The 24,190-nt window shown below is 45.8% G+C and overlaps 1 protein-coding gene and 1 pseudogene across 2 annotated transcripts in view; one reads left to right on the top strand and one right to left on the bottom strand.

Annotated features, from left to right (window-relative positions):
- Positions 1-24,190, bottom strand: part of LOC124723079 — a 178,968-nt gene that overhangs the window by 108,101 nt on the left and 46,677 nt on the right. The window lies entirely within an intron of this gene.
- LOC124723972 lies at positions 6,991-7,108 on the top strand (annotated as a pseudogene).

Below are 24,190 nucleotides of genomic sequence, written 5' to 3'. Positions count from 1 at the left end.
CTGTAAGAAGTGGCTTCATAAAACACGCACAGATGAAGCAGATATGTGAAACGACTGTGCTGTAATACAGTAAATATCAACCGTAGAATGGTCGGTAATTGCATTACCAGTTTTTGGTTTGTATTATTTGGCAATGAAATACCTGTATCTAATTAAATTGGTGATGTCTAATTTTACCATCTTACCACGATCTTCTATAGTTCAACCCATAAAAAAATTACTACGGGACGTGAAAGTTACGATTTTATCACATACATCTTGAAGAAACCTTGCAAACACGTGTCATCAACTTCGTTTTGAAAATCTCAAAATTCTTGTCATAATTTCATATAGAAGCAAATGGTATGGCACCTTCCCCTAGGTACTTTACATATTGGCGACAGCTGGTAAAAGTGGACTCCCAGTGGCTACTCCTTCCATCTGCTGGCTGTAGCCACCGTCGAAAAGAAAGCATTTTGACGCCAAGATATGCAAGACATGCCGACTATAGCTAAACTTGGACAGCTGCCACCACTCGGTGCAGAAGAATGGGATGCTCAAAACATTGATACATACACTACTGGCTATTAAAATTGCTACACCAAGAAGAAATGCAGATGAGAAACGGGTATTCATTGGACAAATATACACTCCTGGAAATTGAAATAAGAACACCGTGAATTCATTGTCCCAGGAAGGGGAAACTTTATTGACACGTTCCTGGGGTCAGATACATCACATGATCACACTGACAGAACCACAGGCACATAGACACAGGCAACAGAGCATGCACAATGTCGGCACTAGTACAGTGTATATCCACCCTTCGCAGCAATGCGGGCTGCTATTCTCCCATGGAGACGATCGTAGAGATGCTGGATGTAGTCCTGTGGAACGGCTTGCCATGCCATTTCCACCTGGCGCCTCAGTTGGACCAGCGTTCGTGCTGGACGTGCAGACCGCGTGAGACGACGCTTCATCCAGTCCCAAACATGCTCAATGGGGGACAGATCCGGAGATCTTGCTGGCCAGGGTAGTTGACTTACACCTTCTAGAGCACGTTGGGTGGCACGGGATACATGCGGACGTGCATTGTCCTGTTGGAACAGCAAGTTCCCTTGCCGGTCTAGGAATGGTAGAACGATGGGTTCGATGACGGTTTGGATGTACCGTGCACTATTCAGTGTCCCCTCGACGATCACCAGTGGTGTACGGCCAGTGTAGGAGATCGCTCCCCACACCATGATGCCGGGTGTTGGCCCTGTGTGCCTCGGTCGTATGCAGTCCTGATTGTGGCGCTCACCTGCACGGCGCCAAACACGCATACGACCATCATTGGCACCAAGGCAGAAGCGACTCTCATCGCTGAAGACGACACGTCTCCATTCGTCCCTCCATTCACGCCTGTCGCGACACCACTGGAGGCGGGCTGCACGATGTTGGGGCGTGAGCGGAAGACGGCCTAACGGTGTGCGGGACCGTAGCCCAGCTTCATGGAGACGGTTGCGAATGGTCCTCGCCGATACCCCAGGAGCAACAGTGTCCCTAATTTGCTGGGAAGTGGCGGTGCGGTCCCCTACGGCACTGCGTAGGATCCTACGGTCTTGGCGTGCATCCGTGCGTCGCTGCGGTCCGGTCCCAGGTCGACGGGCACGTGCACCTTCCGCCGACCACTGGCGACAACATCGATGTACTGTGGAGACCTCACGCCCCACGTGTTGAGCAATTCGGCGGTACGTCCACCCAGCCTCCCGCATGCCCACTATACGCCCTCGCTCAAGGTCCGTCAACTGCACATACGGTTCACGTCCACGCTGTCGCGGCATGCTACCAGTGTTAAAGACTGCGATGGAGCTCCGTATGCCATGGCAAACTGGCTGACACTGACGGCGGCGGTGCACAAATGCTGCGCAGCTAGCGCCATTCGACGGCCAACACCGCGGTTCCTGGTGTGTCCGCTGTGCCGTGCGTGTGATCATTGCTTGTACAGCCCTCTCGCAGTGTCCGGAGCAAGTATGGTGGTCTGACACACCGGTGTCAATGTGTTCTTTTTTCCATTTCCAGGAGTGTATTATAGTAGAACTGACATGTGACTACATTTTCACGCAATTTGGATGCATAGATCCTGAGAAATCAGTACCCAGAACAACTACCTCTGGCCGTAATAACGGCCTTGATACGCCTGGGCATTGAGTCAAACAGAGCTTGGATGGCGTGTACAGGTACAGCTGCCCATGCAGCTTCAACACGATACCACAGTTCATCAAGAGTAGTGACTAGCGTATTGTGACGAGCCAGTTGCTTGGCCACCATTGACCAGAAGTTCTCAATTGGAGAGAAAATGTGCTGGCCAGGGCAGCAGTCGAACATTTTCTGTATCCAGAAAGGCCCGTACAGGACCTGCAACATGCGGTCGTGCATTATCCTGCTGAAATGTAGGGTTTCGCAGAGATCGAATGAAGGGTAGAGCCACGGGTCGTAACACATCTGAAATGTGACGTCCACTGTTCAAAGTGCCGTGAATGCGAACAAGAAATGACCGAGACGTGTAACCAATGGCACCCCATACCATTACGCCGGGTGATACGCCAGTATGGCGATGACGAATACACGCTTCCAATGTGCGTTCACCGCGATGTCGCCAAACACGGATGCGACCATCATGATGCTGTAAACAGAACCTGGATTCATCCGAAAAAATGAAGATTTGCCATTCATGCACCCAGTTTCGTCGTTGAGTACACCATCGCAGGCGCTCCTGTCTGTGATGCAGCGTCAAGGGCAACCGCAGCCACGGTCTCCGAGCTGATAGTCCATGCTGCTGCAAACGTCGTCGAACTGTTCGTGCAGGTGGTTGTTGTCTTGCAAACGTCCCCATCTGTTGACTCAGGGATCGAGACGCGGCTGCACGATCCGTTACAGCCATGCGGATAACATGCCTGTCATATCGACTGTTAGTGATACGAGGCCGTTGGGACCCAGCACGCCGTTCCGTATTACCCTGCTGAACCCACCGATTCCATATTCTGCTAACAGTCATTGGATCTCGACCAACGCGAGCAGCAATGTCGCGATACGATAAACCGCAATCTCGATAGGCTACAATCCGACCATTATCAAAGTCGGAAACGTAATGGTACGCATTTCTCCTCCTTACACGAGGCATGACAACAACGTTTCACCAGGCAACGCCGGTGAACTGCTGTTTGTGTATGAGAAATCGGTTGGAAACTTTCCTCATGTCAGCACGTTGTAGGTGTCGCCACCGGCGCCACCATTGTGTGAATGCATATCACATCTTTTTCCTGTCGGTTAAATTTGGCGTCTGTAGCACGTAATCTTCGTGGTGTAGCAATTTAATGGCCAGTAGTGTAGCTTCCAAATGAACATTCATCCGCCGGTCGTGGATTTAAGCGGATATACACTTGGCAGCACAAAAATTGACCGTCTGATCTGCCAACACTGTAAGGCTCGGAAGTGTCTGGAAAAATTGTGGTCTTTTGCTGGAGTTGTTATAATGGTGTATTCGTGCGTGGTCTAATGGTAAACGTCGCGCAATATTGACGCAAAGTTGTGAGTTCGAGTTTAGTCCTTCTTTAATTTTTTAAACCTCATTTCGGCTGTCTGCTAAATGTATCAGACTGATGTAACTCGAAAGATAATTTGCTTCACTTTTTGACCCACCAGTAACAGTAAAAACGTCCAACATCAAGGTCAGAACATCGCTGTGCTCGAGAAGTTCCTCGTCCTACAGCGGCGAATGCTGGACATTTGCAACGCCGGACATTTGCCACACTTGCCCCTTCGCCAGGTAGCGATCCCTCAGGTAAGGGACGCCCTTCCTCGTACTTCTTCTGTCCGCTTTCAAACCGCCGTCTCCACATCTTACTCGATACAACCAGTACGTAAGGGTCCTTCTTCTTCGACGTCTTGGCCAAATACAGAGGTTCTTTTCCGAAATCGAAATATTTATAACTTTTGGGAAACGAAAATAATACCGACGATTATGTCAGTATGTAATTAGTTCTGCCAAGTATAAATATAGATCCCTCTGTCTGTACGGTAGCTTCCATTCACGCTTACTGATTGCGATAGAAACAGTCCATCGTCATGGGAGCAACAAGAAAGGAGCAATGTAAAGAGAATGCAAATGTACGCTAATCATTTCTTTTTTAATCACTGCATTTGTGCCTACTTTAATTACTACAACTGCATGCCCAAAAGACAACAAGGAAAGAAGAAATGGGTACGTGAATGTTTGAAAAGAAGAAGGACATCCTCCATATTAATGTACTCTCTAAAATGCGATTTCCCTTGCGGTGAAACATTAGTTAATAAAGTGTAGCCGGACAATGTTCGAAACATGACTGAAAATACGTTCACTAAATAGAGATAAGAACATCTATGATTGACATGTCATGTAAAGTCGACGTATAATTTTAAAATGTTAGAAATAAGGAAATGAAGTAATACAGAATGCTATGCTTGTAACGTACGTTGTTGTTCTATATTGTTTAGCTCTGGTATTTACAGGGTCACAGAGAAAGCATCCTAGGCTTTGGAGGGAAAAGCCGTAATTGTAAAGATCTGCACTACAACAGAAACAAGAAGCACAACTTAAGGGAAAATAATGTAATGTGTCTTCTAGCTCACAAGCGACACTGAAGCAGATAGTTCCTGAGACTTAGTGTGGGCAGAGGTCTCATCACAAATAGGTACCCTACTCATACAATTATAGTTGGCAGTGACTTCAATCTACCTTCCGTATGTTGACAAAAATACATTTTCAGACCCTATTGTAGATAGAAAACAACTTCCGTAATTGTTCTAAATGTTTTTTTTAATTATTTTGAAGAATTAGTTCACGAGGCCATTGATATTGTAAACGGTTACGAAAACACACTTGACCTCCTAGCCACCAATAATGCTGAGCATCACGACGGATACAGGGATTAGTGAACACACAGTCGTAGCGAGGCTCAATTCCGTAACAAAGAAATTCACCAAAACTAAACGCGAAATACATCTGTTTATAAAAGCAACTAAAAATTCGGTTGACGTCTTTCTAAGAGACAATCTCCAATCCTTCCAAACTATGTAAGTGAAAACCATATGTGGCTTAACTTCAAAGAAATAGTATTAACAGCACTCGAGAGATTCATACTAAATAAATTAATAAGAGACGGATCTGATCCCCCATGGTGCACAAAACACGACAGAAAGGTGCTGCAGGAGCACCGAAAAAGGCAAGTATAATTTAGACGAACACAAAATCACCAAGATTGGCGAAGTTTTATTTAGGCTCGAAATTTGGTGCGGATTCCAATGCGAGATGCACTTAATAGTTTCCACAACGAAACTCTCTCTAGACATGTGGCGGAAAATCCAAAGAGATTCTGGTTCTATGTTAAGTAAACCAGCGGAAAGGCTCAGTAAGCGATGGGGAGGAGGAGGAGGAGGAGGAGACAAGGAACGCAACCCTTTGGAGCAGGTAAAATCGTGGCAAATGTCCGGCGTGGCAAATGTCCGCACACCACAGCGGCAACCGGCAACAGACTACCTGCCACCGGCAGCTTAACGGCGGCCGCCATCCCACCAGCTGAACATGGCGCATCTGAAGCATGTCTCTGCCCTCGCATTGGTAAGCATAAACTTGTTGCTTATTAATCAAAATATCCACGGGTGTACTGCCGGTCTACAGTGTCCAACGGGCACAATATTTCGGCGATCATACATGTCGCCATCATCAGGTGAACTGACGGACTGAGCTCCTGTGAGCTCAAGAATCACTTGTTGCTTATTGTAGTATGATTTTCCGCGCGAAATAATTTCGATAAACCAAGTGAACACCGTGTAGTTACACAGAATGCATAGGTTATTATGAGTGTATTTATCAGTTACCATTTTCTTATTTGAATTCCTAGTACTTGTCTTGCAGTTACGAATTGCATTTTTCATACTTCAGTCTTATGAACGTTGTTTAAGCGTTATAAAATAGAGTCACACGTGGGAAAGGTCTAATATTTGCGGCACATTGTTCATTTTGGGTTTAATAGAGAGGTGAAGGCAGCGGACACGGATTGAAACATTTTATCGTGTGGTGGACGAATGTTATCGGAAAAATCAAATTAAAAAAGAATTTTCTTGTTTCAAGAAAGATCGTTCCTGCATGAGCGATTTTTTACATTCAGAAACTCTCGATAATTGACATATGTGATAAACTGCGACCATTTGACCTTCGTGTGACAGTTTCATTCAACAGGCAATGTTCAGAAGTCGAATGTAAGAATACTACATACTCTAACTCAAAGCAATAAAAATCAAACGTATGTCTATTACTGCATTTTGTTTGAATGTCATCGGTTCTCTCACTGAGCATCCTTTGCAATATTATCACTATTGACGCATTATGATGCCTTTACAGTGGCCGTGCGGTTAAAGGCGCTGCAGTCTGGAACCGCAAGACCGCTACGGTCGCAGGTTCGAATCCTGCCTCGGGCATGGATGTTTGTGATGTCCTTAGGTTAGTTAGGTTTAACTAGTTCTAAGTTCTAGGGGACTAATGACCTCAGCGGTTGAGTCCCATAGTGCTCAGAGCCATTTGAACCATGCCTTTACACTAACTACTCAAGAAGAAGTTAATGGCTGACACCTTATAAAAGACATCTCGTCGAGCAAAAGGCAGTGTCAACAGATAATGTTTTCTAAGATAGTCTCAACAGATAATACTTTGCAACTGGTGGCACAAAAATAGCGTTGCGCACTACAAACTCCTTCCCAGGGATGTGTCCATTACAGATGGATGTGAAAAGGGCTTATGTGGGAGTGCTACTCCACTTGCAGTTTCCTCCAGACAGAGAGGATCCGAAATACTAATGAATTCACCAAGCTCAGCGTGAGGCTGATTTTCTGTGCACCATCTCACAGTCAGCCCAGAGTTTATTAATTATTTATTATTTTTATTATTATTATTTATTATTTAGTAATAATTAATTGTTAATTTATTTATTAGGCAACGACCTTGCCGCAGTGGCTACACCGGTTCCCGTGAGATCACCGAAGTTAAGCGCTGTCGGGCGTGGTCGGCACTTGGATGGGTGACCATCCAGGCCGCCATGCGCTGTTGCCATTTTTCGGGGTGCACTCAGCCTCGTGATGCCAATTCAGGAGCTACTCGACCGAATAGTAGCGGCTTCGGTCAAGAATACCATCATAACGACCGGGAGAGCGGTGTGCTGACCCCACGCACATCCTATCAGCATCCTCCACTGAGATCACTCGGCGGTCTGATGGTCCCGGTAGTTCACTCGTGGCCTGAAGACGGAGTGCTTTTAATTTATTCATAAATTTAATCCCTGATGGTTTCATACGAAAGATGCATCTAATCTACCACAATATTCATATGAGAATTATCAAGGTGTAGTGCAACAGCATAGATGGGCAGACGGTCCTACAATTAGAAAAGAGTATCCTCAAGCTGTTGATTCATGACGCCTAACTAGCACTGCTTTAACAGTGGTCATTGTTAGCCAGATTACAGCATATTTGTGAATTACAGTGCAGTGCCTATCAATTCAAATAACTAACGGTCATTATATTTCAGGACAGTGGAAACAGGATTGCAGCGAGTATATTACTTAACTAAATTTAGCAAATAGAACCTGTGAACTGATGACCATTTGTGCTGCATAGCAGACGATAATATTTGCTATGCAATTATCTGCAGAATTACAACAGTGAAGTGTGTTGTCATTTATGTATCGTTTAGCAGTCCATGAATTGAGGACTACGTTCATTAAATCTGATTATCACGCTACAGATACACTACTGGCCATTAAAATTGCTACACCATGAAGATGACATGCTACAGACGCGAAATTTAACCGACAGGAAGAAGATGCTGTGATATGCAAATGATTAGCTTTTCAGAGCATTCACACAAGGTTGGCGCCGGTGGCGACACCTACAACGTGCTGACATGAGGAAAGTTTCCAAACGATTTCTCATACACAAACAGCTTTGACCGGCGTTGTCTGGTGAAAAGTTTTTGTGATGGCTCCTGTAAGGGAGGAGAAATGCGTACCATCATGTTTCGGAATTTGATAAAGGTCGGATTGTAGCCTACTGCGATTGCGGTTTATCGTATCCCGACATTGCTGCTCGCGTTGGTCGAGATCCAATGACTGTCAGCAGAATTTGGAATCGGTGGGTTCAGGACGGTAATACGAAACGCCGTGCTGGATCCCACGGCCTCGTATCACTAGCAGTCGAGATGACAGGCATGTTATCCGCATGGCTGTAACGGATCGTGCAGCCACGTCTCGATCCCTGAGTCAACAGATAGGGACGTTTGCAAGACAACAACCATCTGCACAAACAGTTCGACGACGTTTGCAGCAGCATAGGCTATCAGCTCGGAGTCCATGGCCGCGGCTACCCTAGACACTGCATCACAGACAGGAGCGCGTGCGATGGTGTACTCAACGACGAACCTGGGTGCACGAATGGCAAAACGTCATTTTTTCGGATGAATCCAGGTTCTGTTTACAGCATCATGATGGTCACATCCGTGTTTGGCGACATCGCGGCATGGACTCGACTAATGTCTGAAGTAGTGCTGAAGGGAATTGACACCATGAATCCTGCAGGGCTGTCCATAAATCCGTAAGAGTGAAGATCTCTTCTGAACAGCACATTTCAAGGCATCCCAGGTATACTCAATAATGTCTGGGGAGTTCAGTGGCCAACGGAAGTGTTTAAACTCAGAAGAGTGTTCTTGGAGCCAATCTGCAGCTATTCTGGACATTTGGGGTCTCGCATTGTCCTGTTGGAATTGCCGAAGTCCGTCGGAATGCACAATGGACATGAATGGATGCAAGTGATCAGACAGGTTGCTTACGTACATATCATCTGTCAGAGTCGTAGACGTATCAGGGGTCCCCCATATCACTCCAACTTCACACGCCCCACACCATTACAGAGGCTCCACCAGGTTGCTAACATACAGGGTTCATGGGGTCATGAGGTTGTCTCCATACCCGTACACGTACATCCGCTTGATACACTTTGAAACGAGACTCGTCCGACCTGACAACATGTTTCCAGTCATCAACAGTCCAATGTCTGTGTTGACGGGCCCAGGCGAGGCTTAAAGCTGTGTGTTGTGTAGTCACCAAGGGTATAAAAGTGAACCTTCGCCTCCGAAGGCCCATATCGACGATGTTTCGTTGAATGGTTCGCACGCTCACACCTGTTAATGGCCCAGCATTGAAATCTGCAGCAATTTGCGGAAGGGTTGCACTTCTGTCACGGTGAACGATTCTCTTCAGTCGTCGTTGGTCCCGTTCTTGAAGGATATTTTTCCGGCCGCAGCGATGTCAGAGATTCCTGATATTCACGGTACACTCGTGAAATGGCCGTAAGAGAAAGTTCCTACTTCATCGCTACCTCGGAGAAGCTTTGTCCCATTGCTCGTGCGTCGACTATAACTTCACGTTCAAACTCACTTAAATCTTGATAATCTGCTATTGTAGCAGCAGTAACCGATCCAACAACTGCGCCAGACACCTGTCTTATATAGGCGTTACCGACTGGAGCGCCGTGTTCTGCTTGTTTACATCTCTCTGTAATTGAATACGCATGCCTATAATAATATCTTTGCGCTTCAATGTATTGGTGTTCACCTGTTTTTTTTATCGAAGTTAATTCGCACAGAAAATCAAACTACGGTAAGAAACAGCTTTATGCTTAAGGTAACATTCCGAACGCAGCGACAGCGACGGGCGACAGTGGACAGAGACAGGTGTCGCCCATGACAGCGACATGTTGTTGTCGTACCCAGCGACAGACTCTACAGTGTCTCGTTCGAATCCGAAGACGACGGTTGTCTGCGAAAACATGTCGACTAATGAAATTGTGCGTTTACTTTTTGAAGAGGAAGAAGATGATGATTTGTTTTTGTGCCAATATTTAACGAGGAGACGCCCTATTAACTCGATGTTCAAAGAACGACACAAGGAAGGTTTCTACATGTTAGAAAAACATTTACGAAGTGATGAAGAAAAATTCAGATCGTATTGCAGATTAAATAAAAGACAATTTAATTTTATTTTGAATTTAATTCGTGAAGAATTACAACCAAGAACTACAAGAGGTGTGATTACAGTCGAAGAAAAATTATTCTTAACGGTAATTGGGGTAGAACGTCAAACGGGCTGACTTGGAGCAGGAGAGGCACCACAGGACATTTTATTTTCTACTGTCTATACTTTTACAAATAAATTCATAAACCTTTGTCAGCATGACCAGGAAGGATTCGGGATTCACACTCATAGCAGTGGAAGTTCAAAAACATAACAAAATAAATTTTTTTACATGTGAAATTTCATCATTTTTTCGCTTACTATTGGCTGCATTTGTTGCTGTAGGTACGTTTTTCTTCACAAGTAAGAGAGATTCTTTGATGAATTTTGCACAGCATACAAACCTTACTTACAGGTGTATGAAACTCTAGAATTTTCCAAATCTATTAAAAACTATGGTAAAAATTGAGATAATTAACTACAAAATTTGATTTTTTTCTAAACATAAAATTTAAAACGTAACAGCTCATTCATTTTTTCATAAATTAAATAGAGTCTAGAGTTTCAGACACCTGTAAGTATGGTTTGTATGCTGTGCAAAATTCATCGAACAGTCTCTCTTACTTATGAAGAAAAGTGTACCTATAGCAACAAATGCAGCCAATAGTAAGTGAAAAAATGATGAAACTTCACATGTAAAAAAAATTGTTTTGTTATGTTTTTGATATTCCGCTGCTACGAGTGTGAATCCTGAGTCCTTCCTGGTCATGCTGACAAAGGTTTATGAATTTACTTGTAAAAGTATCGACAGTGGAAATTAAAATGTCCTGTGGAGCCTCTCCTGCTCCAAGTCGGCCCGTTTGACGTCCTACCCCCCTTAAGGTATTGTATTTAGATCGTCTTTTATCATATTTTCAATTTCTTCTACACTGAAACTATGCTGTTCTTGAACAGGTGGTAGTGTCAAATCAGTAGGCTCTTGAGGCGAGTACGCATACATGGCAACGGAATTGGTGGAAATAGAAGGCTTTGAAATTATGTAATTAGGAGAGCTCGCAGTTGGACTTGGGGAATTTGAGTGACATGAAAGACAGGTTAATGACACTTCGGTACTGAACTGCTGAATAGAAGAATCAGCTTTCTCAGCTGCCATCATTTGATAATTAATAAGGATGTTAAAAATTTCTTGCTTCGCTTTAAGTTTGTAAATTTGAAGTAGCGAGCCCAAAACATCTCCGACGTGATTGCAAAATGAATTTATTTCAATATCATGTTTTTGCGTTATTTCATTCAACAATATCTGCCGACTGTCATCCCTTTTTTTAAGTAATTGAGAATGGTATCGTCTTTTTTGTTTCGGCGTTGTCGTTTAGTATTTGTAGCCTCAGTACTTGTTGTAGGTTGGCGGTCTGTTAAGAGCTTCATTCGCAGCTCCTTCCTCATTCACCTCCCTGTAAGCGACAATACTCGCACCCCCAGATTCCTCAGCAGTATCATTTGACGGCTCGCTGTTGCAACACTGGAGGAGGAACAGAAAACAGCTAAATCGTCCACAAATAAGGAGCACTGTGCAGGATTCCTTACCGTAGACGTGATGCTGTTTGTAGCTGTGGCAAAGAGGGTAACACTTAAAACACTGCGCTGAGGGACGCCATTCTCCTGCTCAAAGCGATCTGACAGCATGTCACCAACTAGGGTCCTACAAAACCGCTGAGGCTGGAAAGACCTTATGGACATGGGGAGGTGGCCACGAAAGCCCCATTGATGGAGTTGTGCGAGAATTCAAACTCTTCAACTAGTATCGTATGTCTTACTGATATCGAAGAATATGCCAATACAGTGATGCTTACGTAGGGAAGCTTGCTGAATAGTCGACTCTAGCAGGGACAGGTTGTCGACAGTGGACCGAAATCTCCGGAACCCATTCTGAGAACGTCTAAGGAGTTGTCTGGTCTCTACATCCAGACCAGACGACGGTTAACCATTCGCTCCAGGGTCTTTCCTACGCAGCTCATTAAGACGATACTTCTGTAACTACTAGGATACGTGTGGTCCTTTCCTGGTTTGAGGAGAGGTGGTAGAATTGCCTCCCTTCACGAGATGGTGAATTTGCCTGTGTGCCATATAAGATTAAAAGACGCTTGTGGCGAATGTCGAAGTATGCAGTACCTGCTTTAGTCGTGACCGTGTGTAGTGTCATGCGCCTCAGGCAGGGCTGATTCCAGCAGTCTAATTTGTCCCTCTCTACAGTCGCACGGTAGCGGTGAAACGTTAGATCCTGGCTGGAAAGGGCAGTAGTTTTTGCAAAACTCTCTGCCAGCGTCTGAGCTATGTCTCTGGGCGTGTCCTAAGAGACACCCCTGCTTCAGCACTGCTGCTATTGGTAAACGACTGTGTTTACCAGAAATCCTCTGGATGGCTTACCATACTTTTGTGGAACAAGTGGAACGGTTGATAGAGTCCAGGAACTCTTGCCATGACCTTTGCTTGCTCTCCTTAATCACGGGTCGAGACCTGGTTTTCGCAACTCGAAAGGCTGTGAGGTTGTCTGCTGTTGGGCGGCATTTAAACTGGCGAAGAGCTGCACACCTGTCCTAGATCGCTGAACGGCACTCAGCAATTCACCAAGGTACAGATCACCTCCTAAGATGACCAGAAGACTAAGGCATGGATAAGTCAGCGGCATAATGGATCACTCATGTGATGTGGTCCACCCATTTCTGGATGCTGTCACAGCGTTCGAACACAGCCAGCTGGCTAAACAGCGTCCAGTTAGCCCTGTTGACCATCCATTTTGGTGGCTTCTCTTTAGGTAGTGCTTCATCCAGTAGATGAATGTGGAATGTGAAGTGGTCACTGGAATTAAGATTGTCAATGACCTCTCATTGGACAGAGTCTGTGAGGGCTGTAGAACAGAAAGAGAGCTCGATGGCTGATAGTGACCCATTACCAATACAGAAATGAGTGTAAGTACCTGTGTTGAGGATGCGCAGCTCGTGAGATGTCATGAGATTCTCCAAAACCTGACCCTGAGGGCAAGTAGAGGTCGATCCCCACAAGACATGATGACCATTGGAGTCCCCCAGGATGATAAATGGTTGTGGAAGTTGTCCTATAAGATTTACAAGAGTCTCAGGGTCTATTGCACCTTGCGGAGGTAAATACAACGAGGAAACAGTGGTCATCCGACACACAAGAATTTCAACAGCAACTCCTTGAAGCTCAGAAGCCGGGGGGAGGGCAGAGGAGTGGTGTGCATTAGTGGCAAACACAGTGACCCCTCCTTAGAAAGATAGATCCCTTATCATTTTGCTACAAAATAGCAGGTCAGCAACTGGAAGCAGTTAATTCCATAAATTATCTGGGAGTACGCATTAGGAGTGATTTAAAATGGAATGATCATATAAAGTTGATCGTCGGTAAAGCAGATGCCAGACTGAGATTCATTGGAAGAATCCTAAGGAAATGCAATCCGAAAACAAAGGAAGTAGGTTGCAGTACGCTTGTCCGCCCACTGCTTGAATACTGCTCAGCAGTGTGGGATCCGTACCAGATAGGGTTGATAGAAGAGATAAAGAAGATCCAACGGAGAGCAGCGCGCTTCGTTACAGGATCATTTAGTAATCGCGAAAGCGTTACGGAGATGATAGATAAACTCCAGTGGAAGACTCTGCAGGAGAGACGCTCAGTAGCTCGGTACGGGCTTTTGTTAAAGTTTCGAGAACATACCTTCTCCGAGGAGTCAAGCAGTATATTGCTCCCTCCTACGAATATCTCGCGAAGAGACCATGAGGATAAAATCAGAGAGATTAGAGCCCACACAGAAGCATACCGACAATCCTTCTTTCCACGAACAATAAGAGACTGGAATAGAAGGGAGAACCGATAGAGGTACTCAGGGTACTCTCCGCCACACACCGTCAGGCGGCTTGCGGAGTATGGATGTAGATGTAGATGTAGATGCTCTTTCCCCTGATAGATCATCCTTGCAGTGTAGCACATGGTATGGGACGTCAGTATCTTTAAAATGTGTTTCCTATAAACACAAGCATAAGAGGCGTGCCTGTGCTACGAGTTTCAGTTCCTCCACATGAGTCCTGAAACCATTCAAGTTCCACGGTAGTATGGGAACCATTTCAGTGGTGTGGTTTTAATTTACCCCTTTCTTTGCAGCCGGCAGCGGTGGCCGAGCGGTTCTAGGCGCTTCAGTCCGGAACCGCGCGACTGCTACGGTCGCAGGTTCGAATCCTGCCTCGGGCATGGATGTGTGTGATGTCCTTAGGTTAGTTACGTTTAAGTAGTTCTAAGTTCTAGGGGACTGATGACCGCAGATGTTAAGTTCCATAGTACTCAGAGTCATTTTTTGAACCTCTCCTTGCAACAGGGAGGTGAAGCACTTCTAGTGCGGGGGGAGGGGGGTTGGAGGGGCTGGCTGGATCCTAGGCATCTAACTCCATGAACTCCTCCTCATCAGTCAAGCGTGCCAGAATGACGTCTGACGGCGGCTGGCACAGCTTTTGACCTGAGTGTCGTGATCCTTACCCTGCACCCTGTCCCTTCGAGGATGAGAGGAAGAGATGGCGTTGGGAGGCACTCTGCTTTTCGTGTGCCTTTTTGATGCTGACTGCAGAAATGTTGCTGGTCATTTCTGTGGCAGCTGCTTGGATTGCCTTATCCTTACTTACTTTACCTTGGGATGTACACATGCAAGTACAGGTGCTGGTGGTGGATAGTTGTATGCTGAACATCGTCTGCGTCGAAGCGTCGACCTTAGGAGCAAGTTTCTGTGCCATAGAAGCACAAGAAGTGGTAAAGACAAATGGTTTCGTCGCGTTATATTCCTTTTTGGTCTCTGCGTGGGGTTACCGTTTGGTCACATTTAGTTCCGGAATTTTTGGTTTCTCTGCAAAGACAGGGCAGTCTCGGCTCCAGACTAAGAGGGTCCCAGAGCAGTTAGTACAGACTGCTGGAGATGAGGAGTTAGTCCAGCTTCATGAGCTGCTTTTCCACATTTTCCACAGTTCGCTTCAGCCCCGCAACTCAGCTTTATGTGGCCAAATCGCTTGCATTTGTAGGACCGCGTAGGGTCAGGTAGATAAGGCCTAACCATGAGTTAGAGGAAACCTGTCATGATGTGTTCAGACAGCGTTAGAAATTGAAAGTCACAATGAAGGCGGCGGTCTCCTCAATTTCTCCATTGTTCCTACGTATCCTTTGCTCTACGTCCACTATCTCCTGTGTACCCATTTCTGTTTAATTTCAGCAATGTCTTTGTCAATAATGTCACGGCACGTGACCACACCCTTCCTGGAGCCAAGGGAGTTATGCAATTCAACAATTATGTCATAATCACCCAAGTTTTCTGACTTTTTAAGTAGTCCCACCTGCTGTGCCCTGTTAGTCTCGACCAGTAGGGAACCATTTCGCATCCGCTTTATATATTACAGGCTTCCAGCAAGTTCTTCCAAGCCTCTTAATCACCAAAAAAGCAGTTTGATTTACGACTCCTTGAGCTCTGTTACTATAGTGCAACTGATTCCGATTATCAGGAGGGTTAGCGTCCCTCATTCGTTTGGATGACTGGGTGTGAGTGCACCCAGGCGGTGCACCCATCACGCTGGGATGAGTAGAAGAAGATTTCAAGAGCTCCATCTCGATCCCACGAGCACATAGGGAAATAAGAGTCCACTCAGACAGAGCCGTGTGTGCCTGAGTAAACCTTACCCAACTGAGGCGCGGCAGGTTCCCCAGACGTTGCCCGCTAACGACTGTTCCACCTCAACTGCCATGCACTTCATCAGCACGCAGCACACTTTGAGACTGAGGTTTTTTTTTTGTTTTATAGAAGCTTTTACCATCCGTACAATCCGGGTGGTCAAGCCAAGATCCCCATTGCCTGTGACATACAACATTCCACCGCCGCACCACACGGTGGTCACTGAAGCATGAGCAGAGCTTACGGTGACAGAGAACTGGCAGCACTTACCAATCCCCAGTTCAGGAATCCCAGGGTCGCCAAGCCCGTATCCAGCAAACGAATGCTGAGCCCCTGAGGGAGCTGATTTTTGTGCTGTCAACTGTACAAGTTCACTTGGCCAGTTATCGCTGTACAGTTGCAAGTCTCCATCAGTTGTCACGAGTTGCCAGCAGTTACCGGTGGGACATTGCCGGACAGTTACTACACAAACAGTTGTCGCAGTCACTGCACAGTATCACAGTAACCACCGAGTGTCTCCATGTGTATTATTAACAGATCCAGGACTTACATACTGTCACCGACAGTGGAGCCAGACTAGAGCTACTATTAGATTACTTAGTCTTTGTTCACTGGAGTCAGGCTTACACCAGTGCTCAGAACTTTAAATTCAGTGTCACGTCTTCTTCTCATCATTACACTAGAGTTCATTGTTTGTATAGGATATATATGATTTTAATAAGACCCGCCAGGTTAGCCGAGCGCGCTGATACACTGCTTCCTGAACTCGGGTAGGCGCGCCGGCCCCGGATCGAATCCGCCCGGCGGATTTACGACGGGGGCCGGTGTGCCGGCCAGCCTGGATGTGGTTTTTAGGCGGTTTTCCACAACCACCTAGGTGAATACTGGGCTGGTCCGCACGTACCGCCTCAGTTACACGGCTCGCAGACATCTGAACAGTTTCGCACTATTCCATGGATTACACTAGTCGCAGACAGTTGGGGTACACTAATTCCTTCCCAGGGGAGTACAGGGTGGCGGCAGGAAGGGCATCCGGCCACCCCTTCAACTAACATTGCCACATCCGATTAACCATGCCAACCCTGCGTATCCGTGGGAAGAACGGCACAAGCAAAAGAAAGAAAGAATATATTATTTTAATAAATGAACGTTATTTGTTACTTACTGTGTTGCCACTATTAATTCTGTTGCTGTCTATTTTTGCCCTGTGACGAGACTAGTTGCAGAGTGTAAGTACGCCACCACAATGCCACAATTATTTTGTATTGTAGGGGGTTTGCTTTCTGCCATCTTTGTGCTGGATACCAAAGGTATTTGGCAAATACAGCAGTTATCACTCATTTGATTCCGTTGCCAGATAAAGACCATTCTACACAATCTAGTCACATTAATGTGACTACCGCCTGTTACAGACTTCAACGTGCAATAACCACTCACAGGCGGCAGGTGGCAGCACCAGCTATTGATGGTATATAAAGTGTGTTGGGGAACACGGAAAACAGTGCAGTTGTTGTAATGCGTGCGATTTATCTAACGTCCAAAACGACACGATCATTGGCTCTCGGTCTAAGGGAGGAAGCATTTCCGAAATGTCTAAGTCTGTAAACTCTTCGAGTTGCATTGCGGTTAAAGTATGCAGTGCATGGCAAAATGGCGCTATGCAAAACGGCCGCAGAGGCAACTGTTGGTACACCATGGGCCATAGATGTCAGGGATGAGCGACGGCAGCGAAGATGTGTACGGGCGAACAGACGTGCAACTGTTAAGCAACTGACCAGTCATTGTCTCCTCAACGACGATTCAGCGAACGTTGCTGCGTATGGGCCTTCGCAGAAGGCGGCTGGTTCACGTACCCATGCTGATCGCTGATCATCAGACAGATGGCCGTTGTTGTGTACAGCGTGAAATGTCCGAAAGTAAAGACCCTAAGACAATCGTCGGAAGGATCCGGGGCCGAGGAGGGAGCGTTATGGTCTGGGCATTCCTTAGGTCATCCCGTCATTGTGGAAGGCACAATGGATCAACGCAATTATGCATCTATCCTTGAGGACTTTGTCCACCCCTACACGCAGTTTGTTGTTCCTCGACACGATGTCATCTACCAGCAGGACATTGCAAAGTGTCACACAGCTCGCAATGTATGTGTGTGGTTCGAGGAGCACTAATGTGAGTTTACTGTACTCTCCTGGCCACCAAACTCACGATTTAAACCCAATCGAAAATCTGTGGGACCACCCCAGACGGGCTGTTCACACTACCGATCCTCAACCAGGAACTTAGAGCAGTTGACCACGGCACTGGAACCAACATGGCTAAACATCCGTGTCGGTACCTTCCAAAATCTCATTGACTCTCTTCCTGCATGGCTCGCAGCGGTCCGCACCGCAGAAAGTGATCATTCAGGCTTTCGACATGTGCTCACACCAATGTGACAGGACAGTGTATGTACACTAATGGCCACTAAAATTGCTACACCAAGAAGAAATGCAGATGATAAACGAGTATTCATTGGACAAATATATTATACTAGAACTGACATGTGATTACATTTTCACGCAATTTGGGTTCATAGATCCTGAGAAATCAGTACCCAGAACAACCACCTTTGGCCATAATAACGGCCTTGATACGCCTGGGCATTGAGTCAAACAGAGCTTGGATGGCGTGTACAGGTACAGCTACCCATGCAGCTTCAGCACGATACCACAGTTCATCAAGAGTAGTGACTGGCTTATTGTGACGAGCCAGTTGCTCGGCCACCATTGACCAGACGTTTTCCTTTGGTGAGAGATCTGGAGAATGTGCTGGCCAGGGCGGCAATCGAACATTTTCTGTATCCAGAAAGGCCCATACAAGACCTGCAACATGCGGTCGTGCATTATACTACTGAAATGCATGGTTTCGCGGGGATCGAATGAAGGGTAGAGCCACGGGTCGTATCACATTGGAAATGTCACCTTCACTGTTCAGAGTGCGGTCAATGCGAACAAGAGGTGACCGAGACGTGTAACCAATGGCACTCCACACCATCACGCCGGGACCCGGTGATACGCCAGTATGGCGATGGCGAATCCAATATGCGTTCACCGCGATGTCGCCAAACACGGATGCGACCATCATGATGCTGTAAACAGAACCTGGATTCATCCGAAAAAATGACGTTCTGCCATTCGTGCACCCAGGTTCGTCGTTGAGTACACCATCGCACGCGCTCCTGTCTGTGATGCAGCGTCATGAGTAACCGCAGCCATGGTCTCCGAGGTGATAGTCCATGCTGCTGCAAACGTCGTCGAACTGTTCGTGCAGATGGTTGTTGCCTTCCAAACGTCCCCATCTGTTGACTCAGGGATCGAGACGTGGCTGCACAATCCGTTACAGCCATGCGGATAAGATGCCTGTCATTTCGACTGCTAGTGATACGGGGCCGTTGGGATCCAGCACGGCGTTCCGTATTACCCTCCTGAACCCACCGATTCCATATTCTGCTAACAGTCATTGGATCTCGACCAACGCGAGCAGCAATGTCGCGATACGATAAACCGCATAGGCTACAATCCGACCTTTATCAGATTCGGAAACGTGATGGTACGCATTTCTCCTGCATACACGAGGCATTACAACAACGTTTCACCAGGCAACGCCTGTCAACTGCTGTTTGTGTATGAGAAATCGATTGGAAACTTTCCTCATGTCAGCACGTTGTAGGTGTCGCCACCGGCGCCAACGTTGTGTGAATGCTCTGAAAAGCTAATCATTTGCATATCACAGCATCTTCTTCCAGTCGGTTAAATTTCGCGTCTGTAGCACGTCATCTTCGTGGTATAGCAATTCTAATGGCCAGTAGTGTATTATGTGTTCAACTATATGCACACATGCCTTCCTGCATGTACCTCTCACCTCCGTTTCCTTTTCATCACGGTCATAATTACGTCTTCGACAGTAGTTTGTTCCCTAATTCATGTTTGTTTTCCTATGTCTCCAATTAATTCCTAACATGTATCTTGCCGTTGCCACCGAGCAGATAGCAGTTTTTGAAAAGTTTCCACATTGAAACGCCGTATCTCACGGACTGAAGTCAAAACTGGTAATTACGGCTGTACTTTGTTGGAAAATTATCGATGCTGATTTCGATTTTATCATCTACGTCTAAACATCGATGGCCGAAAATAACATCCACGCTAATTGATGAATTTATAGATGGGGTTAGAGCAACAAACAAATAAACTGCCTGACAAAAATAATGAAGCATCCAGAAGGGGAGAAGGAACCGGTACGAAAATTCACTGGTTGAGAGGGTATGTGGTGTATTTCAGTGATTATAACGTCGAGTCAAATTTACAAGGAACTTGGCAGTATAAACCCAGCTGCCAGTACGAAGATGCACGGCCTCCGCCCTGCTGGATTCATCCGTTGATTCAGTTCGGAGGTGCGTCACAAAGCCTTTATACTCTCTTCTGATGCAAGCTGTACAACAGCTATTGTAAGTGGTCCGTGTTATCCTGGACTGAACACTGGGACGGAATTGACGTCCGAGCTGGTCCCTCCATGTTCTGTCGGGGACAGGAGTGGGCTTCTTGCTGGCCACTGCAGTGCTTCAACATCACCCATGAAATTCATCGAAACACGTGCGTGGACGAGCATTGCCCTGTTGAAAAGTGGCAACACGTCGCTGTTACATGAGAGGTAACACATGAGTCACTAGTAGCAGTGACCTGAAGTCATACCCGATGACTCCTCTCAGGATGACGCCAGGAGTAATACCGTTGTGTCATTGCAAAACATTGGAAGGTCGCCGTCATACTCTCTGACGATGGTCATTCAGAGTAGTGCACAAGCGCAATTCATTGCTGAACACAATGCAACACCATTCATTAGCAGTCCATTCTTCCCAGTCATGGCACCACTCCAAACACAGCCGTTTGTTCAAAAATGGCTCCGAGCACTATGGGACTTAACATCTGAGGTCATCATTCCCCTAGAACTTAGCACTACTTAAACCTGACTAACCTAAGGACATCACACACTTCCATGCCCGAGGCAGGATTCGAACCTGCGATCGTAGTGGTCGCGCGGTTCCAGACTGAAGCGCCTACAACTACTCGGCCACAGCGGCCGGCCAGCCGTTTGTGTTGTGGTGTTAACGGCAGCCTACGCACGGGATGGTAATTCCGTAGTGCAACTGCTGCTAGTCTCCGACCAATGGTTTTGGCACAGAATGTTGCAAGGAGCAGTTAATTATTCTCTGATGGCAGCCGCATATGTGAAGGGATTGCTAAGTGCTTGGTGCACCATTCGGCGATCCTCATTGGCGGTACAGAGATGCCGTCGACCGGATTCTTCGCGACTAGTATGCTTGTCCTCATGTTCCGGTGCAGTCCCACATGGGGCTAGTGTCACATAAGAATGCCCCACGAATCTGGCTATTGCACGATTCGACTAGTGGGGAAAATGGAGACCCACAATGGGCCCTGGTTCAAACCCTATCAGGTACGGATAATGCTGTTTCAGAGGAGTACTCTCCGTGTCCTTCACAGCGATCTCCCAACATATGACGCTGTTCACTATTCTTATATACCCTATCTGGTCCGGTAACAACACTATACACGAACAACACTCATGCACTCTGGTGGTCGTTATACCTGTCACAGAGATTTGTAACTCGAATCATTTACATACCCTCCCTGGTGTGTACACGTACGAATGTACTTTGACATCGACCATGTATTCTGAGTGCGACATTTTTTTTGCAGGCAGTGTACATCTAGCATCAAAATCGTAAATAAAAATACAGCAACAATTAATATGTAATATTCTACAAGTTTTTTACGTACTTTAAAAACAACATTTTTAGTGAAGTTTCCCCTTCAGTCTCTTGCGTTATTGACAGCTTCCGAGAACGGTCTTTCAGAAGCTGACGATGTGTCTGTAAAACACAAACATTTAAGTGCGAAATTTCTGTTGCTTTGGTTTGGTAATGCCGATGACGTGATTCCATTGTGTGTATTGTGTATTGGGTATGGAACCGGGGACCTAGAAACGACGGGGAGGCTTCGTCCCGCCGTAGCCCTCAGTGGTTCACAATCCCACAACAGGCCATAGCAATCCACCCGCTCTACCGCCGCCCCACACCGAACTCAGGGTTATTGTGCGGTTCGACCCCCTGTGGACCCCCCACTCTCCCCCCGGGAACGTCTCATACCAGACGAGTGTAGCCCCAAATGTTTGCGTGGTAGAGTAATGATGGTGTACACGTACGTGGAGACAGTATTTGCGCAGCAATCGCCGATATAGTGTAACTGAGGCGGAATAAGGAGAACCAGCCCGCATTCGCCGAGGCAGATGGAAAACCGTCTCAAAACCATCCACAGGCTGGCCGGCACACCGGACCTCGACACTAATCTGCCGGACGCATTCGTGCCGGATTCTGTTCTAGTTTGCTAATTACCCTTTTGTCGTGCTATTTGATGTCCGCTCCATAAATCAAATTTAGTTTCTCTGCTTTCATTTAATTTATCAACGTATTGTCCATCCTCACGGATAATAGTTTGAACAGACGCAAGCGTCTCCTTCATAGCTTTGATTGCCTTCGAACATTTTAACTCATCTTGAAAGTGCATGTTCTTGTATCTAGGATCGAGTAAAGCACACATGGCTAATATGTTAACATGTTCAGCTGTAAACGCTTTTTCATTTCTATTATAATGTGGCTCTTCAGTTTATCTCTAATAGTCTGAATTGGTTACAAGATAGATATGTTGATTTTCAACATACTCGTTATTGTGATTACTTTGCGGCCATTGTGGACAACGTTTGGTGACCGGCGGGCCTGATTGACATACTTAATTAAGCTCGCAGGCGATCAAATCATATGGAGCGACAGCAGCACTCATAGTGCATGAAGTAAAATCTATAGCGTCCCTGACATTAAGGTATACGGCACCAAAGCGAATGGCACCTCTTTCGCGACACGCCACGCCAGCAAACCGTGCCTCACAACACGCGTTTTTTACAGCATATTAATTTTATGTTCACCTAACATTCAGATCTTTACACACATTTAAGCGTCATGAACTTTGTTTCTTTACTTACGACATTTTACAATAGCTGTCTTAAAAAAATCCGTAGCAAATTTTTGCAGCGCTCGCTCTCTTTCCCGCGAATGGCTTCCGCGGGCCGGACTAAAACCAATCACGGGCCGGAAGTTCCGCACCCGTGCTTAACGACTTGCAACGTACTTTTCTACGCAAATTTCACAAATAACCATTTCTATAGGCCGCAGAATCTCACAAATATCTGCCAGATGTACAATATCTGCAGTCCACAACTACGTTTTGTTTGATGTGTACTTACATAATTCGAAGTATCATTTTTACCAATTAAGTAAACCTTCCAAACAACACGGATAAACACTGCTTGATACCACGAAAGCATAAAACGTATGAACAATGAATGTTATTAGTCCACGCTTAGCTGCAACAAAAACCAACGTTCCTGTCTTAATTTGTTCAAAAACATTAATCGCCGCGCTCCATTACCATGCTTGACCAGATGCACATGAGTTGCACTGGTGTCGTTATGATCTATGATAAAATAGATTCGTTTAAATAAGGAAAAAAATATTGACAGTCGCAACAAGTAGCCTTGTTTTTTTGTCAACGTCGAAGGTCGATTTTTTGTTTGTTATGACGTTTCAAAGACTTCAGTATCGATAATGGAACATCGATGTTTAAATTCCCAGAATCGATATTTAGTAACATTCCTACTGGTAATACGCAATGTTTCTAACCCTTTTTTTTTAATAAATCGGAAGCTAAGAATTGAGAACCGTATTTGGTTTTCCAAAACATTACAGGCCATATTTATTCTTCAGTTTATTTCTTTTACTATCCATCCATTCCTCGTCTTCAAGTGCCCTAAACATAAAAATTCATCCATTTTTTCTATGACTCCGCTGCTAATGTGAACTATTTCTTTTCAATATAGTGGTTGTATATTATTTCACTCTTATCGTAACTGTCTTTCAATCGTACTTTTAAACTTGCTGTAGTAATTTATTTATTTCACTGTTGAGAATTATCTGCTCTAGAGGTGAACAGTACAATGTCATCATCAAAACAAAGCTGGTTGAGATATGTCCACTAACATGCATCCCATCTTCATTTTCCCAGTTTAAGGACATTAAAACCACTTCTAGGACTGCTAATATCTCGGGTAAGAAGCATCAATACAAAGTAGGAGACATTAGGAGCACATAATGAAGAATACATTGATTTTTGCCTCGTTTCCTACACGGATGGAAGGGAACATGGGCGTGGAGTAGGGCTAGAGTAAGTAGGGTGGAAAATCCCGTTGACGCCATGGTCAGTAGAGACGGCGCACAAGCTCTGATTGCGAAATGCATGGGGAAGGAAGT

The sequence above is a fragment of the Schistocerca piceifrons genome, chromosome X (assembly GCF_021461385.2).
Source record: "Schistocerca piceifrons isolate TAMUIC-IGC-003096 chromosome X, iqSchPice1.1, whole genome shotgun sequence".
Lineage (NCBI taxonomy): Eukaryota > Metazoa > Arthropoda > Insecta > Orthoptera > Acrididae > Schistocerca > Schistocerca piceifrons.
This window is presented reverse-complemented; position numbering and strand designations above follow the sequence as displayed.